Source organism: Cryptomeria japonica, chromosome 10 (genome assembly GCF_030272615.1).
Source record: "Cryptomeria japonica chromosome 10, Sugi_1.0, whole genome shotgun sequence".
In the NCBI taxonomy this organism is placed as follows: Eukaryota; Viridiplantae; Streptophyta; class Pinopsida; order Cupressales; family Cupressaceae; genus Cryptomeria; species Cryptomeria japonica.
Window position 1 is genome coordinate 802,351,784 of NC_081414.1, and position 20,286 is coordinate 802,372,069.

At 32.7% G+C, this 20,286-nt stretch overlaps 2 non-coding genes across 2 annotated transcripts; both read right to left on the bottom strand.

Annotated features, from left to right (window-relative positions):
* Window positions 1-17,444: 17,444 nt before the first annotated feature.
* On the bottom strand, window positions 17,445-17,525 carry LOC131072272 (small nucleolar RNA Z102/R77). Its single transcript, XR_009112681.1, has one exon. It is a non-coding gene; the product is annotated as a small nucleolar RNA Z102/R77 (small nucleolar RNA).
* Window positions 17,526-18,050: 525 nt separating this feature from the next.
* On the bottom strand, window positions 18,051-18,136 carry LOC131072270 (small nucleolar RNA Z101). Its single transcript, XR_009112680.2, has one exon. It is a non-coding gene; the product is annotated as a small nucleolar RNA Z101 (small nucleolar RNA).
* Window positions 18,137-20,286: the final 2,150 nt, after the last annotated feature.

The following is a 20,286-nucleotide window of genomic DNA, read 5'->3' on the forward strand; positions in this document are numbered from 1 at the left end:
CACCCATTGGGTCATCTTCCATGGATTTGAATGGATGTCTTTTAAATTCAAGCCTTGCTCTTTCCGAAACCTCGACTACTAGCGAAGTATTAACAAAAGATGATGCCATTTTGGAAATTCTAGAGTTATAAAGGGTTATTTTGTAAATAACTTTTGTTTTGACGAATGCACAAGTACTCTTGTCTGATCACTTCAAGCTCTTAGAATGCCTTGATAACTAGTTCGTCGTCATCTCCTACTCAAATTCTTCACTTGCAATGTGAGAAATGATTCACATTTCCCCTTTTTATCTTTACAAACCCTAATTTTCAGTTGACATAAGGGTGAGTTCACAATAATGGTTCCCACTTTCACCCACAAAGGAAAAATGTGATAGTGAGAAAAAAAATTGAAGGGTGTTTGTTCAAATTGGGGGTGTTTGTACAAACTACCCTTTGGGATTCGAGTGAACCCCCCACTTCTCTCAAACCCACTCTTTCATTCGAACCCCCTTTAATGGTTTTTTTGTCGATTTTTAATTATATTCAAGGGTTTCATTCTAACCCCCTTCATTCGAACCCCTGTTTGTACGAACTACCCTTTTTTGACACATCTCCCCAAATTCTTCATAATTCTGAGAAATTTCGGCCTTCAAACCTCTAGTTCAAGGCTCAAATGAAATAATCTTGATAACCCAAAAATATAATATGGTAGTGCTTGGAGCAATCTTTCACCAAATATAAGATCTTGTTTTTTTTAATTTTACGAAATATTGGTTTTTCACCGAACATGAACTTCTCTATTCAACGCATTGGAAAAAATAGGAAACTAATTCCAAAAAAGATTGAAAAAATATCTATGCCCTAGGTATTGATGTCTTCTTTCTAACAAAAAAAAAATTAATTTTAATATATATAGAACAAGTTATGTGTTCAAACGTACACATATGTCTAAAATATAATTAGTAGGACTTCAAAACATAATAAAATAAAAAATAATCAACATATCACTATCAAACCAACTGCAAGCCCTATATTGATGTTACAAACCAAAATTCAAAAGAATTGAGTTTTATTCATTTATAGAAAAAAAGTTATGCATTTTGGGAGGCATGTCACTCTTAAAAAATGTAGTTTTCTATAAAAAAAACTACTTTTCGAGGGAGATGGAAATATTTTTTAAAAAATCATCAAAAAAAATTGAATATATATATATATATATATATATATATATATATATCTATAGACAGAATGCTACAAACCATTAATTTACATCATCTTCAAATTCTTAATAGTTTAAAAGTTATAGTTGTCGGAATTTGAAGATTATTTTTAAAATGTTCATCTCAGTGTCAAAAGTGGCAAAAAAGTGGGAACCATTATTGTGAGTTCACCCATAAATGCACTGGCAAAGTTCAACCGGATGCCTTGTCCAGTATCAATCGACTCACTAGATGATCTAGAGATCTGGATAATCAACTTTAAGCATCTGTAATCTACCATGATCGATTACAGATCTCTCCAAGGGGGGTTCTACAAGATTTTGCATGAAGATGACACCCCCTAAGGTTGAATGCCTTAGTTACTGGATGAGGGCTCTGCACCGGATTTAGGTACAGATTCACTAACTGCTTTAGATTCATCTTTTCTCACCCACATCTTCTCATGTTTGTCTTTGATCTCCTCCACCTTTGCCTTTCCCTTTTCATCTGATTTGTTCTTGTCTACCAGAGCACTATTCTTGCTTCTGCAGTACTTTACAGTGTGACCAATTTTGTTGCATGCACGACAAACAATATTTCTCTACATAAGTCTAAAGTTCATCTGATTTGATCTTATCCTGCACTGGTTAGAGATATGTCCAAACATTCCACAAGCATAGAACCTCTTGTTTTGAAAGTTATTCATTAGTTCTCTACACATGTTTGACTTGTGACCAAAATTATTGCATATGAAACACTGACCGGTAAAGGTAGGAACATTATTCATATTGCTCATCATGTTGTTGTTGTTCATCTTTCCATTATTCATCCTATTTTTGCAGTGATTCGCCATATGACCAAATTTATTGCAAGTAAAGAATCTACCATTGAATTTATGGGCATTAGGCTATCTTATCGGAGGATTCTTGCTCTTCTTTTCATCGCATTGCTTTGTCCAGATTTAGAGGATTCACCTTTCTCAAATCCAAGTCCTCGCATGTCCTTCCCATGTCTTTGACTTTCTAGCATCTGATTGAGCCTTGTTGAGCTAGCTTTGAATTTATCTTTTTAATCATTAGCAGTAGCAAGTTCATCCCTTAAGGCAACAATATATCTTTCAAGTTCTTGACCATTATTCCTTGACTGTGTCAACTTAGGCTTCAACTAATCATTCTCATAGGTAAGTCTAAAGCGTTCATCAGCTCTTTCCATCAATGATTGTGCCAGATTTTATTCATTTTTCTACTGGTCCTCAATCTCCTTAGTCAACCTCATCATAATGGATTGCATCTCATTCTTCGATGCAGTATTCTCTCTTTCAAGCTTGTCACATTCATTTGCTTTACCCTGATTTTCAATGATTAGATCTTCTTTCTCCTTCATCTTGTCCATCAATTATTTTCTCTTATCTCTTGAAGTGCTCACTTGATCCTTCAAGTCATTAATGAAGTCATCAACATCATTCAAGTTTCTTTTCAAGGAACTAGTCTCATTTCTTGTTGTATCAAGATCCTCAAGAGCCACTCTGAGTTGTCTTTGAAAATCGGAATCCATTGAGTCAATCTCCCGGACCTTCCTTAAGTGGTTAAGCTTCCTCCAAGGAACCAAGCTTAGATACCAATGGTTGGAATCAGGGACCACTAAGAAGGGAGGTGAATCAGTGATCTACCGGTAATTAAATTTTCTACTTTATACCACTAGAAACATAAACATGAAACTGAGATGCATAAGCATAAAGAAATCAACCACAAGATCATAACACCAATATTTTTACGTGGAAACCCAAATGGGAAAAACCACCGTGGGATTTTAACTCACAATATTATTCTACTATGGCTAGTAGAAAAACAATATTACAATATGGGGAATGCAAAGGCATTCCGGCACACTACCTAGAGCTCACTGCTCAAATACATAAGGGCTACAACCTCGGAAGTCTCACTGTCTTACAAAGCATATACAAAGATTAATTACAGTGAATGAACTCTGAAATAGCACCAATCTATGCTTGGATGAGTTTTGGTTAAGTCTTGATGATCTGATGTCTTCAAATTGTCTTTTTGCTCAGCTCAGCTTTGTTTTGTTCACTGGATCAGTAAAGATCAAAAGTGTGGAAGTGAAACTGCACTCAACCAACACAAAATAGCTCACCACATCTTCTACACACCAAAAACTGTTATCCAAACTGATTTTATATATCCGCACACACCAAAAGCAATCTTTTACAAGTCGGCTTTCAAAGATATGAAAATATGTAACATGACATTGCAAGTCGACTTGAATCCAAATCAAAACTTAGCACCAGACCAAAAACATTGGAACATATTCTTCATATAGGTCCTACATAACTTCTAAACACATCTACCAATCACCAAAATCACCGGAATGCTTCTAAACAAAAACTGTTCTGACCAATCTTGAAATATCGATTAACACCTGCTTCCGATTAGGAAGAATTATGCCTACCGGATCGAATCTCCATGAAGAGTTGTCATCAATGACAACCCTAAATCAATAATAAACCATCAAAAGCCACCAGATGAGTGTCAATTGCCAATAGGAAGACACTTTTTGTTTATTGAAGGCAGCAGTATAGGTTGCCTATCAATTCTCATTAGTCCTCTCTATTCTCAGCAGCAAGCTTTTTTGGTTTTTCTATATGCATTTTGTTTAAGCGGTTTTAATCAAGTTATAGATAACAATTTGACTATTTCATGTGAATAAGCTAATTCACATTTGCTTTCCCTTTTTGTGAATATGGAAGTCCCTGATAGTACTGGATTTGAGACTATTTTTATAGGATCTCATTTTGGAACATGTATGGAATGAGTTCTATTTTTTATATTTTTTTTAAGTTTGCATAATTTACAAAGCTGATTTCAATTATATTTTTTTAACAATGAAAGTTTAAAGGCTAATTTTTTTCTTTATTTTATTCATTTCGTTTAAAGATGTAGCTGCTGATTTGTAACATTTGTCAATTATATTACATTTTAAAATTATAAAAATAATACATAGATATAAGGGGAATAAAAAGAGGTAAAAAAAAATTTACTCCATCTCAATTTGTATCCAATGAAATTAGAATTGATATGAAATTTTTTTGTTTATCAATTATACTTGATTGTTTGAGAGTTAGTCAAATATAGCAACTTACAATAGAACGTACTTGTATCCAATTAAATTAAAACTGATGAATTTTTTTTGTTTAAAATTAGAATAATTCAATAATTAGATATATCAATTCAAGAAGAAGAACAAAAACTTCTTTTTGAATAAGTACTTTAATTCTTTAATTCTTTAATTCTTTAATTATTGAACTTTAATTTATTTTTACCAACACATTTTAAATATCCAAATAAAATGAAATAAAAATTTAGTCAAAATTTTTACTTGAAATTAATAATCATTAAATTTTATGTACAATCTTATGTAATCTTAATTTTTTATATAAAAAATCAAACAAAGAAAATGTTAAGCACTCTTTTTATTTAATTTAGACAATTATTATTTATGTTTTCAAGATTATATATTTTAAATTTGTATTTAACATGAAAATCGATATTGAATGTACAAGTTCTCTCAATAGTTAATATTTGAATTCATATTTAGACAAGGTATTTAATAATTTGCAAGATCACATTAATTTGAAAAATGCAAATTTATTTCTATTTTGTTTGATAAATGCTTCAATTTTATTTTACTTTTACATTTATGTGTTATTATTATTTATTTTTTATTTTTATATAACTTTATAATTTTTAATTAATATTTTAAGAAAAAAATCATTTTCATATTTATGGTAGTGATCTATATTACTTTAACAAATATGAACCTTATCAAAAAAAAACAATAGATAAATTAAGAATATTATCTAAACACTAAAAGAAAATACAAATACAAATACAAATAAAACGTACCAAAATCAAATTATGTCACCAAATTTTATTAAAAAAACTTTATTTGTACATGTTAATTATTTGATGAAGAAATTGAATTTAAGTATTCATTTTTACTTTTAAGTTCTCATTTATTTTTCTTTCCATAGATAAATAGTTCAATTCTTTTTAACTTCTATTGGAATATGAAATAGTATATATAGTATTATATATAAAATACGTCCACAGATATCTTTCTAGATGGGATTATTCAACTTCTATGTGGAAATTTGATTAAAAATATAAAAAGATATCTCTCGACGTATTTTATATATATATATATATATACTAGTATTACTTGTAGCGGGAGCATTATTGTCTACCAATGCATTGTCCAAAATGATTCAAAGAAAAAGATTAAGATTTGAAGCACTGCCACCAAATCCTCAGACATCGATAGATCATATCTTACCAGTTGAATATACAATTACTGATAGAGGGGGAAAGTTTTTTTTTCATGATAGTAATGATGAGAATCGTTTTCTAATATTCACCACCACACAGAATTTGTAATTACTTAAAGAATCTGAAAATTGGTTTGGTGATGGTACATTCAAAACAGTGCCAAGTATTTTTCAACAGTTGTATAGGATCCATGGCTTAAAAACTGATGCAATATTTCCACTCATTTATATTCTTATGAATAATAAAACAAGAATAGGTTATACACAAGTACTTGCAGAATTACAACAGCTTCAACTTGATCAAAACCCAAAATATATACTTATTGATTTTGAATTAGGTTTCATGGGAGCTATGTCTGAAAAATTTCCAAATGTCAATATCCAGGGATGTTTTTTTCATTTCTCTCAATGCTTGGGGAGGAAAGTTCAAGAAGAAGGTCTACAAACATGTTATAGTGTCGATGAAGTCTTTGCATTTGAGATCAAGAAACTTGTTGCATTAGCTTTCGTGCCTCAGATAGACGTAATTGATACATTTGAAACACTTATACAATCTCCTTAGTATACAAAACATGAGGATTTCAAGGCATAATTGATTATTTTGAAGACACCTAGATTGGTAGACTAACCAGAAGAGGCAACAAACAATCGCCCAAGTTTCCAATCGCAATGTGGAATAGCTATTAGGCTATTTAAGATGATCTTCCCAAAACCAAAAATACTATTAAGGGATTGCACAGAGGATTTAGTGAATTGCTTCAAGCATCGCACAGCTTGGTTTGGAAATTCATCAAAGCAGTGAAAAAAGAACAAGGTCTCCAAGAGAATAAAATAGAGAAATATATGGTTGGATGCATTGGGCAACCAAGGAAGAAAAAATACCGTGAACTCAAAGAAAGACTAAAAACGCTAGTTGATGATTATGACAATCGTAACATTTTAGATTATGTAACAGGTGTTGCTCATAATTTGGCACTGTAATTGCAAATTTGAATAATAAAGTTTTTTCAGCAAAGTACATGTAATTTGTAAATTTTGTTTTCCTTCCTCTATATTTTTATGGGGATATTTTATCCATGGGTTATTTTTACCATAGGTTATTTTTGCCTTGGATTATTATGACCCCAAGATATTTTGTCCTTGGGTTATTGTGACCAGGTTATTGTGTCCAAGGTTATTTTGGCTAGGTTTAGAATTGCACTTGGGGAGATACAAAAATAAGGTGTAATTGGGGTTTAGAAACCCGAATTACACTTAGTTAAAAGCAAAAAACATCAAGGTGTAAAGCAGATTGGTAACCCAGCCATACACCATGAGAAAGACATCTTCGGTGAAGAGTGGATTTATAACCCCGCCTCATACCAAGGAAAGGACATGGGAGAAAAATGGTTTCGGTAGGGTTGTAGACTTGCTATACAACTCATTTTGGTGCAAGGCGGGCCTATGGTCCTATCATGCATCAAACACTTACATAACATAGCGAAGGGTAAAACAACAAGCACGGTGTTGGGTGGGGTCGCAAACCCACCACGCACCATGTCAATGTATGGTGCATGGTGGGCCTACGGCCCCACCACACACCACAAAGCCATTACATGAAGTGCAAAGGTTAATAATGAAAATTGTGTGTGTTGGGGTTCCAAACCCACCACGCACTGTGTCATGGTGCATGGCGAGCCTACAGCCCTGCCACACACCATAAAATAATGGCAGTATATAGTGCATAAAAGGAAAGGCTTAAACTCAATGCAAGGTGGGGTCGCAAACCTGCTACACACCATAATGAATTGTGGTGTGTAGCGAGCCTCTGGTCCCACCCAACACCACAAAAAATAGGAAGTGTGATAAGTCAAACCAGTTATGTCGCCTAGAACTATCAACCCGAATGACATAAAAAATGTGATGTCATTCAGGTCAATGATCCTGAGCAACATCGCATGCTAATACTTCAGTCAAATTGAATGATAAAAAGATTTGCATTCAAAAAATAAAATGAGTATTGAAACCCTAAATAACCAGAGATAGAAACACAAACCTGAATGGAAATTCAAAGAAGTCATTCGCTCTCGACTTCAAGCGAACTCAAATAGATAAAATGAAAACTAAAATGATGAAAAAGACTTAAAAACAAAGGAAATAGACTCCTATTTCAATTTGCACAACTGGGCATTTAAAAACTTCAGTGTCATAAATAGGTTCAAATCGGGTTTATAAACTCGATTTGGACTTGCTAAGGTGTAAATTGGGTTTATAAACCCAATTTGCACCTAAAAACCATACTTGGTGTAAATCGGGTTTACAAACCCAATTTGCACCTAAAAACCATACTTGGTGTAAACCGGGTTTACAAACCCAATTTGCACCTAAATTTCACACCAGTGAAAAAGGGACAAACAAGGAAAAAACATGCTCACGATGATAACAAGATATAATTGAGGATAACAAGATTATAAGGATGGAAATCCAAAGGGAACCTCAGATCGTCAAAGGAGTGCCTAGACCTTGAATGGTGAAGACATGATGGTGATTGATAAGTCAAAATTGCACTAGACTAATGAGTACAAGCCCAACGAATAAGAGGATAGACTAATTTGACCTAAGATGAAGGCCAAATCAGTGAAGTGTAAGATTTGATTTTTAACAATGAATGATTGATCCTAGATTTAGCTAAAGAAAACTAATCTAGATGCAAGAAGATTTTGATTGGTTCTAAGGATGCAAAGAAAATGTAGGAAGAAGAAAGATGTAATTGTGTTGGTTTCAGTTTAAATCTCATATTCGAATCAATGTGAATCCTAAGCTCCCTAGTTTTAGTTTCAATTTCACGCAAACACAAAAGTTTTTTATCTTAGTTTTAGTTTCAAAAGAGCAGTTTTGGTGATCAAAAGTGAGGGTCTCGTGATCAAAAGCAGAACTTTTGTGATCAATTGTGCAGATTCTCTAAAAATGTGTAGTTTTAGGTATTAGATGCATCGTTGTAACCTACAAAAATGCAAAACTATGACAAAAGCGCAATTTGAGTGTAGTTTCAATTTTGGTCCAGGTTTAGGGTCACTATTGATAAATTTTTAAAATTGATTGAAGTGTTTTGAGGTTTTTCTCAAGATAGAAGATACTTGACAAGCACAAAAGATAGATTGGGTTGTTTAACTTTGACTCGCAAAGCTCATGTTGTAATGAAATACCCATCCAAGGCAGATAGATAGAGGTCAAGTGGCACGAGCTTAGTAGCATAAGCTCAAATAATATTGGCCCATCTTTCCTATTACCTCAAAGGTTTGAAAACCAATGAGGGATTCCTATTTTACCAAGGGGGTACATGAGGAGTATATGTGGAGTGTTGTTATATGGAGCCTAATCAGACTCGAAGGTTAAATTTTCCCTACTTCTATCGACGCAGTTTCCCCCCATATTTTTTTATGGGGGTTTGGGGGCAACGCCCCGCGAGACCAAAAAGACTTATTATTTTATAAAGGTGTGAGGTGTTATTTTTCTATTGGCTGACATGTTGTAACCCTAATTTTGTAACCGACATAAGTCTTGATAAAAAGGCTAAGGGTTAGGGGTTTTCTATAGAGAATTTGTAGCATTTTGCAACAGTATTGAGTTGCAAGGGGATTGTTGGTTGTAATCGGTTTGATTTACCTGATAATAATATTGGACTCTCTGTTTGGTGGATGTAGCTTGAGTTTGTGTGAACCATGTTAAATATTGTCTCCTCTCTATTGTTATTTCTATGTTTTTCATTCCAGTGTCTAATATTTATCTGCATATAATTGATATTTTCTGCATGCAATTCCTAACATGGGGTACGATATGCACACCTTGAACTAATAAAGCATTACAAAGATTGGTTTTTGAATTACATAAAGGCTCGTAATAATGGCTCCAAGAACACCAACATCAGAAGCCAGATGTGGAGATCTAGTATGCATTTGATTTCCATAACCAAACCCAAGTCCTCACCCCAATATGTCCTGCATCACTACAGAATATATGGACACCCACTGATACATGCTTAGATTGTACTCAAGATTTCGCTTTCATCCCTTGATATAGCCCACTAGAGATTGTGTTCTCGAGATCAAACCCTAAGGTAATGAAATCCCTAAGCAGGCCTCCTACTAAAAAAAAGTGGGTGTCGTTATGTGTTTCACGTGCACTTCAGATCTATGAAGGCAAGGGCAAAGGATATGTACATAACAATCGGATCCACTCAAACAGAAGTGTAAGCACGCAAGACATGGAAAATAGGGTTATTTTTAGTGCATCGAATTGAAATGTGCTCTATTCCAGAAAGAAAAGACAATGAAAGCAATGAAAACCCTACAAAACCGCATGTTATAATTTATTTTTTCTACCCCCTTTTCCTGCAAAAAGATTGTTAATAAATTGAGGGGGTCTTCGTCAAACAAGATATGGGTTGCACAAACTTGTTATGGATACATTCAACACAAAGAACAGATCAAAATGAACCAACAAATCAAATCCCAAAAGTCAAAACTTAGAATGCAAAAACAAAACCAAAAGGACAAATATACCTTCAAAAGCACAACACACATGATCAGATGCATAGTTCTGGCGATTAGATGTGCAAAACTCACAATTAAAAGCATACGTCTACCTATTAGATGCCTAGATCTAGTAGTCAGAAGCACATTTTTTTATCCAAGCAGCTCAAAAATGTAGATCTTCAAAAAATCATCTACAAAATCAACAAAACCCTACAAGACTACATGTTAGAAGTTATGATCCCCTTTTCCTATAAGAATATTGTTAATAAGTTGAGGGGGTCTTTGTCAAATGAGATAGGGGTTGTACAAACTTTTTACGGACAAATTCAACATGAAGAATAGATCAAAATGAACCAACAAATCAAATCCCAAAAGACAAAACTTAGAATACAAAAATGAAACCAAAAGGATAGATATACCTTTAAAAGCACAACACTGGTGATCAAATGCACGGTTCTAGTGATTAGATGCACAATTTTGACCATATTAAAAGCATAGGTCGTCCTATCAAATGCATAGATTCGGTAGTTAGAAGCACCACTATGTGTCCAAAGTTCAACTTTTTATCCAAGCGGCTTAGAAATGCAAATCTTCAAAAAATCACCTGCAAAATCCTACAAAGAACATACATTAGAAGTTTTGATTTCTACCCCCTTTTCCTACAAGAAGATTGCTAATAAGTTGAGGGTTTCTTCATCAAATGAGATAGGGGTTATACAAACTTGTTAGGGATAGATTCAACATGAAGAACATACCAAAATGAACCAACAAATCAAATCCCAAAAGATGAAACTTAGAATGCAAAAATGAAACTAAAAGGAAAGATATAACTTCAAAAGCGTAGCATTGGTGATCAAATGCACAATTGTGGTGATTAGATGTGCAATTTTGACCCTCAAAAGCATAGGTCTCTATCAAACGCGTAACTTTTTGCCTATCATATGTGCAGATCCAATAGTCAGAAGTGCATTTTTTTATCCAGGCAACTCAAAAATGCATATCTTCAAAAAAATCACTTGCAAAATCAACAAAAACTCATGAAAATGATCAAATTCGAGACATGGGGTCTCGACGAGTGTGCCAAATATATAGCCTAGAAATTTGAACACAATGATTCTCCTAAGGAAACTACTAAACCTTTAAATCAAAGCCAAATATAATCTATCCTATAGAGAATATTAGAACGAGAGCAAACGAATATAAGAGTCTCAAAGCAACAAGTATAATAGCATCAAAGCACTAAGCATAATATTATCAACGCACTAAGCATAATAACACCAAAATCATGAGCGCGATGAACAAGAGCAAATGAGCATACAACAACAAAGCCATAAGTATGATAACATCAAATCATAAACATGAAACAATAACTCCCCTAAAAATCTCCATAGTCATCAAGTCTTCTGAGAAATTTGGTATAGTTGTCCTCATCAAAACTTTGCAAGCATAAAAGTTAGACAAAAGAAGAGCTCAAGTGATAGTGGTTAAAGGAAAAATGGAGGCAAAGATTCAAATTTATAGATTTGGAGGAGATCGATCAACGCCTCTATTTGATTTTTTCTAGAAGAGATGGATGATTAGGATTGTATAGGAGAAAATTTGCCAAAGATAGGAGAGGAGTGGGAATTTATAGAAAAGCATCAAAAGACAAGTGGTGACGACTGTAAGAGAGTGGGGATTTGAGTGGGAAAATATGGAAAGTAAAAGATAAAATTATTTAGTTTCATGAGCAAGGGGGTAAAGGTAAATAAATATTTCATCTAAAAGAAAAAGGTGAATAGAGGAACAAATTAAATTTATTCGACTATAGAGGAAATGTTAAATAATTAAATAATTAAAATTATTTAGTTATAAAGGATAGATAAATATGAAAGAGGATAATGAATTGATTATTTTTTAAGGGAAATGAAAGATTAAGCATTTGAAAAAGAGGGAAAATTAGTAAGATGACGAAGGCAAATGATTAAAAATGATGAATAGAGAAAATATTAATTGTTGGTGTCTACACTATTTTTAACCTCTTGATGTGGTCATTGGTTATATTTGTTAATCTGGCCTTAAGATATCTACCTCACCATTTAAGATGAGCTTGACGAGGTTGCAATTTCCTTTGTGTTGAAAATTTGAGATTTTTGTTAAGCCTTTTTTACTTTGAGATTTTTAAATGTAAGGTAATCCAAACAGTTTATTTTAATTTTTATTTTTAGTAAGCTCTTTTTAGTTTGATTTTTGAATGGAAGGTAGTCCAAACACAATTTTTTTAATCAATACTAAAAATTTGGGTGATAAAATTTGCAAAATAACTCCAAAAGTCGGTATTTCTCCATATGTTACAACATAATTTTTTAAATATAAATGACTTCATATAATTTTTTATAGACAATATATAATTTGATTTTTTCTTGAAAATAATAAAATAGTAATATTATAAAATTATTGATAAAAAAAAATATTATAAATTTTAAATTACTATATTTATACAAACAATAATATAAATGTTGAAAAAACAACTATCAATGAAAAGGGAGAGAAGCTAAAATAATTAAATTTATAGAGCCATTGTTTGATCATGTATTTATTAGTGACTACATTGTATATACCTTTTTTAATTTACTTTTAAGTTTCCATCTTTAGAAATTAGTAATTATTGGATTCTCTACACCTGCAATGAACAATAACAAAGTTCCAAATTTTACTTGAATATTACTTTATCTATTATTTTAAAATATATTATTGGTTGTTGTATGCTTCTAAATTAGACTGTGTTTGAGTTTTTTTATCAAGCACAGTCTAATCCTAATCCAGAAGCATACAACTAAATACAATATAATTAATATTTTGATGGAATCAATCTCATCGTTTTACATGCTTTTGAATTATAAAACGGTGTCAAAATGTAGTTGTAGAAGGTTTTGTGCATTCAATAAATTGTCACTCAAGATAGGTGCAAAAATCAGAGCTAGATTACATTGGGTCGAGGAGGGTAAAGAAGATAAGCATTGGCGAATGTTCAAACAGTTTTGGAAGATATTATAAAAGATCATATCCCAAAAAATTAGATGTTGACTATAGCCACTTTTTAGATCATAATCTCTCCATTGAAGATCTAGAGCATGTTGTTAGGGCCAAATATTAATAGGGGACTCATCAAATAAATTTCTAAAGGAAAGAATGAAGATACAATTGTTGGATGGCGTCCTATTACCTTGCTTAATACTTCTTACAAAATTATTGGAGTTAGGCTCATTAGGGCCAAATATTAATAAGGGACTCATTAAATAAATTTCTAAAGGAAAGAATGAAAATACGATTGTTGGATGGCATCCTATTACCTTGCTTAATACTTCTTACAAAATTATTGGAGTTAGGCTCATTAGGGCCAAATATTAATAGGGGACTCATCAAATTAATTTCCAAAGGAAAGAATGAAGATACGATTGTTGGATGGCGCCCTATTACCTTGCTTAATACTTCTTACAAAATTATTGTCAAAGCACTTGCTACAAGGATTAGCTAAAGGTATTGTTATAGCTGAGAAAACATGGTTCCTTGGAGGGAGATATATTCTTAATAACCTTATTCTTGCATGGGGAACTTTAGAATGGGCTCAAGAATCAGGTCAAAATGCTATCATAATCAAGATCAAATGCACTGGAGATTTATCCTCAAAATGTTGCAACCATTGAGGTTTGGCTCCAAGTTATGTAAACATGTTGAAAAACTAATAGTTAATAATGAGATATATGGCACCTTCCCACTTCAACACTCAATCCAACAGGGCTGCCCTTTGTCTCCTTTTCTTTATGTTTTGGTTGTTGGTGCACTTGGTTATTTGCTACAAAAATATAATCAGATGAGCTTAATCAAGGGTAGCTCTCTTCCTTGTAATGTTGTGATCATGAATTCACATTTTATTGGTGATTACATGCTCTTTCTTCAAAATTCAAAAGAGGAGATTTCAAATGCTATGGACGTTATTAACCTTTATTGCTCAATTTCAAGGTCTAAATTAGCACATCGGAAAATTGAATTCCTCATGACACAAATTGATAACATCAGAAAATTGAATTCCTCATGACACAAATTGATAAACCTCGACACAAATTGATAAACCTCCTTAGATCCCCTCAGAATGGAAGCAAACAAAACATGGTCAAATCTCTCGTTAGTTGAGCATCCCCATTTTGTTGGATGCCCGCAAAACAAGGTTATGATGACCTTATCAAACTTGTGTGTCGTTAGCTTTGGCTTATGTTGGTTTCAAATACACCTCTGTTGGTTTCAAATACACCTCGTGATCTAAAGGTGGGTTAGGCATATTGGATCCCAAAACACAAGGAGTTTGCCTAACAACAAATGGATAGTTCAGGTTATTGTAAGAGATAAACCATGGAAAATCTTGGTGAAACTTATATTGGACTAGATTGATCCAAATATCAAGGACAGCCTCTTATTGTTTCTTTTAAAAGGCAAGCTTACATTTATTTAAGAAAGGAGTCCGTCAATTTGGAGATACATGGGATTTTGCTACTCTGGAATGGGATAATTGGTCAAATTTGTGAAGAAAGTTTGTTTTTAAGTAATAGGCTCAAAGGATTTTATTATTTTTTTGATATCCTTGGTACTCTTATCTGCTCATGAAGCTTTGCACTCTATTGAAATGTAATTGTTTCAAGTATTGGTGGTTGGTTGTCAAAGCATCAGTTTGTCTTTTTCCCATTAAAAGAAATATATTTAGAACTTATGCCTATCTTACATTTAAATTGAATCAAAAATGGAAATGTAAATGGAAATGGAAATTTCAAAATAAAGCTTGGAAAAACGCACAAATTTGGTAGTCTAAAGTGGAAGCTAATGCTCAAGTTTTAGCCTAAAAGATCTTACATTCCAAACTTCCAATGGATGACAAATTTGACATATTTTTTAGGCCTCTATGCAGATAACAAAGAACAGCATTTGTTGCTGATTCTATGACAGCACATTATGTATTATCTTTTCATTATATAAAATCAATCCTATTCTTATTACATAGTTAAATTTTTGCCTGTAAGAATTTATCCTTCTAAATTTTTAAAAATAAGCATTCATAGATTTTTTAAATCTTAATTTACCTTTTAATTTCATAAAAAATAAAAGCATTCATAGATTCCTTGATCCTTCATTTATCTGACGACAACATATTTCGCAGTTAATAGATTCATAATGGAAAGGTCCGATAACAAAAGTAAAGGGTTGTAGATTATTGTTTTGATGTCTTGCAACATGCCAAGAATATTTTTAATATAATATTATAGGTTTCATCCTATCTACCATAATGTGCCTTTTTTAAATCCCCAAGTAACAAGTCTAATGTGCAAATATTGTATCTAGGTGAATGTCTCCATGAGCATTATATGAACTTTTGATAGTATTGTTGATTCTCCTAATCACATTTATTGCTATGAATGATACTCTTGACTTTTTTGTTAGCTAGAATATTGGAATTTTTTTGAAAGCATTTTGTAAGCCACAACAGGTGGTTGTATTAAACATAATGCAACTTGAATTATAGTAAAGAAAATAGTATTAAACATAATGCAACTTGAATTATAGTAAAGGTCATGGTTTATTAGGTACAGGTATTATAGAAGGTGGAGGAATAAACTTGCATCATATATCACTAAACTAATCACTTATTCTAGCAGGCTGATTAATAAGGAATATATAACCTTAAGAAATTTTGGGAAATACTAAGATTACAAATGTTCATTAAAAACACACATTTCTTACTTATGTATAATCCTTAAATTGTAACTATTCATTCCAATCATATAATATCTTGTGATCATGCAAATATCTATATAACCAGGAAATTAGACAAGTAAGATAATCCTTAGATTGTAACTATTCATTCCAATCATATAATATCTTGTGATATTTTCTCTCCCTTTATTCATGCAAATATCTATATAACCAGGAAATTAAACATTTTTGCTAGATCATTTTTGCTAGATTGGCATTGGATTACTCAGACTTGAGAAAATTAAACATTTTACTAGATTAGCATTGGGTTACTCAGAATTGAGAAAATTAAACATTTTGCTAGATGAGCATTGGGTTATACAGACTTGAGAATTCAACATTTTGCTAGATTAACATCAGGTTACTCAGAGACATTAAACATTTTGCTTGATTAGAATTGGGTTCTTATATATAATTTTTTCCACATAGCATATTCATAAAGCATCAAAAAAAAAAAAGAGAACACAAAATTGTAGCTTTTATGATGAAGCATGGTTCAAATCCTTAAGAAATGATAAAATAAAAAACTCAACATGATTGTATTCACTTCTTAAATAATCTAGTATTTGCTGTAGAACTCGTTACTAATAACATGACGAGGCATTCAAATTGAATTAAACACTATTTCTTAAGGTATTTACCTACAGACACGATAAAGTGTGTTAAAATTGACTGAAAGACCACATCTACTTTCACCCAACCAACACATAATGCAAAAAAAACCGAAGATGCAGGATTATATTCATTTGATCTCGGTACACATACATGATCTGGGATCTAAATGTTACAATGCCAGGCAACTTTATTTATGGTTGTCCAACGGCGATCTAAATTCTTGGCTTCTCTTGATGGGGATAAATTTGAAGTCCTATTTTCTGATTTATCTTTTCGTGTTTTGCTTCTGCCATAACATTATTAATGTTCAACAATTTTCTGTGTCTCACAGAGTGCTTCTAGGATCTAAATTTAATATAGGCACATAGATCATGCTTCTCCAGCTACTGTTTCTCTCACTGCAACGGTGTCTACATAAATTTTCCAGCATGATGAATACAGAGAGAGGCGGCTCAGCGATAAAGAGCATTTGATCTCGTTTAAAAAAGCTGTACATTGCATGATGCCAGCTAAAATGTATTATCTAGTCTTTTAGCAATATTTGCACTAGATGCATAGATAGATTATGATTTGATGTAATCAAATTGAAGCAAATCAGATGAAAGTGAATATGAGCATGCACAAACAACTTTAAGAAGTGCAGAGACTGACCAAATAAGGGAAATCCCAGAGCAATTTAACCTCACTCAATTCCTACACTGCAATCAAACACGACCTTGACTTCTTAAAACAAAGCATAACCACTTAAACAAATAAAGATCGAAGGAAGTGATTTGGAAAGAATTCCTATAGATTAATAGTTCTAAAAAATGCCGCCTAATCTATCACAGAAGTAGTTCCAAACATGTCCCCTAATCCTTGTTCTGAGAAAGACTGCGATTCAAGAATACAATAATGACAAGACTCGGGCATTTCTACAGAAAGCAGCATTCTGGACATTAGACGATGTACCGCAAACTCAACACAGTGTTAAAATCAAACAGAGATTAAGAACAATTAAAAAATGCCAAGAGAGTGATCAGATAGAGCTAATACAGAATGCCATCATTCCGGCACTCAAACCAATAGGGAATCTTTCCTCCTCATTTCACTCTCTATAAACACAAATTATGTCCTAGCCTGGTAATTAGGCTGTCATCATCTCTCCCTTTCCAGCCTTGCACCGCTCTTTTCTTTACTTGGTTTCAACAGTGTTTACTATTTGATTTTAATAGTGTTTACTGTGAGTGTGGTTGTTATGCTTCATCTGTTGGTATTTCTCAACTCAATCTATGAAAGTAGTTAAATCGCACAAAACGGCTTCCTGGATGGGAGCAATATTCAATATTGACCGAGCATTTCTAATACTCGTCGCTTCCTGAAAGACCCTCATCAAATTTGAAGATTGGCCGCCGAATACCAGAGCCGAAAAATACCGACAAATGAAACAGAACAACAATGGTAAACTCACTACTCATAAAATCAAAACAACTAAAGGAAGAGGTGCAAGGCAGGAAACGAAAATTAAAAGTCCTTCATATAAAATCCCGATATGTGAGAGATGAGCCAGTTCACATCATAAATCTATAAACAGAGATCAACAAAAAAATATGATTCCAATCAAATAAATCGATAAAGGAACAGGGCATCAGGTCTCCAAGGTGTTGGCATCACAGATTTCAGCCGCAAATTACCCATTATAAGAATTTTCATCAGCTGCCTGCCTTTAAAAAACCTCTCAAACGATAAAAATCCGTCATTCAAACTCCATATAAACATTCTAAGAAATCTTACCAGCTGCCTCTCAAAGATCAATACAACATTCTATTTCTTTCAAAAATCAATCAGATTCCACCTAAAACAAACCACAACAGAAACAAAAAGGAAATCGAATGCAACAAGTTTAAAAAACGGATACTCAAACAACAAGACTCAATTTATATGTACCGCACATTGTCGCTTTGACAGAGAAACTTCACAGCTCAGAGATCTAAATCTAACGAATCTGCCCCTCCAGTCGTGGAACAAACTTGTACAGGGCAAATGCTCTCTTCACAACGCATATTTCGTTATCGATTGTCGAAGAGTGGATTTGTAGGGTTTGATCATTTAGGGTTAGGGTTCCAGGGGTACATTAGAGAGAGCTAGGGCAAAGGAGGAAACTGCAAGAGACCTTAAACCGTGGACAATCGCGACCGTCCGTTCGCAACGTCTTGCGTATCTATTTGCTGATATTTCTAGAATTTACTATACAATTTGAAAAATTAGAAAATTTATTTAAGTGTAGATATAGAGAGATGTCAATTTTAGGAGTCTACTTAATCTATGGTGCAAATCTAACAAGGGTGTTTAACAAGTGATATTTTATAGATTTTCAAAATTTTACTATAGTCTATTCAATGAGCGTTAAGTACAATATTCATGATCATGTGAATTGTTATTCATAAATAACAAGTGATATCTCATAGATTTTCAAAAATTTACTATGGTCCATACAATGAGTGTTAAGTACAATATTCATGATCATGTGAACCAATACTCATAAAATATGGATTTAAGCGTACTTGAATTGGAATAGTACTAGGATGGGTTATCTCTGAGGAAGGGAAAGCCCAATGTTTCACCTATGTGAGCATCATTTAGATGCAATGAGGGCTAAGTGTATCATTCATTCTCATGAAAGATGGGTTCTTGTGAACCACTGCTCATTATATATGGGTCAATGATTTTGACACGAAGACTAAAGTCCAATGATTCACTTGTGTGAGCATCACCTAGATGCAATGAGGGCTAAGTGTACCATTCATTCTCATGAGAGATGGGTTCTTGTGAACCACTACTCATTATACATGGGTCAATGAGTTTGACACGAAATCTACATAGTTGAATTATAATGGCAATATCATCATTGACTCATTGCAATGAGAGTTAAATGTACTATTCATGGTTGTGAATGATGAATTATTGTGAACCACTATTTTATAAAAGTTGAGACAAAACAATGCAATTTAATTTCAATAAATCACCATATAACTTTTGAAAGATTCAACAATCTAATTTACTAAAAAGCTAAATTATATTATTTATTGAGATGTTCTACAATATAATTTATTTGAAGATTGGTTTCTCTAATATTTACTATAATAGTAATGCATAAGTCCAATGTTATCTTTTATTTTAAAATTATTTTTAAATAATGATTAATATTGAACTATCAATAATTTATATTAATAATTAAATAGACCTAAAAAGGTAATAACCTTTGAAAACGTAATAATGCAAGTATGCAAATAGTGATGAGATAGAGCTAATATAGATTGGCATCATTCTCACACTTAAAAGAGGAGGGAAGCTTTCCTCCTCATTTCACTTTCTTAAACACAATCTATAAAAAGTATCATTTGTATGAAGAACAGCTAGGGGAGAGGACATTGTTGGCTGAATATTTTGTCACTAGCGTACCAATGCCAAAATGTGTATTTCACACATAGCTATGTTGAGACAAAGTCTCTCCTCTCACCAAGGGGAGGTTCACTGGTAGAGTTTGGGTATTTCAACAACTTTGAAAATAAACTTGGGGGTAAGCTTAGGGTGTAGAATTCTCTCTTCTTTTTTAAATTCACATATATCCCCTTACTTGATGAAACTTCTTACAAAATAACCAACTAAAAAAACTTGCAAACAATGACTAAATTATCCCTAAAACTACATAAGCACAAAGTCTTATGTGATTACCATCTAACTTTCAAATCAATTACAATTATAACTAATATAGCTTGTAGCTCAAAGTCTTCAAGATATATATGAAACATTCGACAATCTAAAGCAACCAACAATAGTACAAAGCCTATTATCTAATCACTACATCACAATAC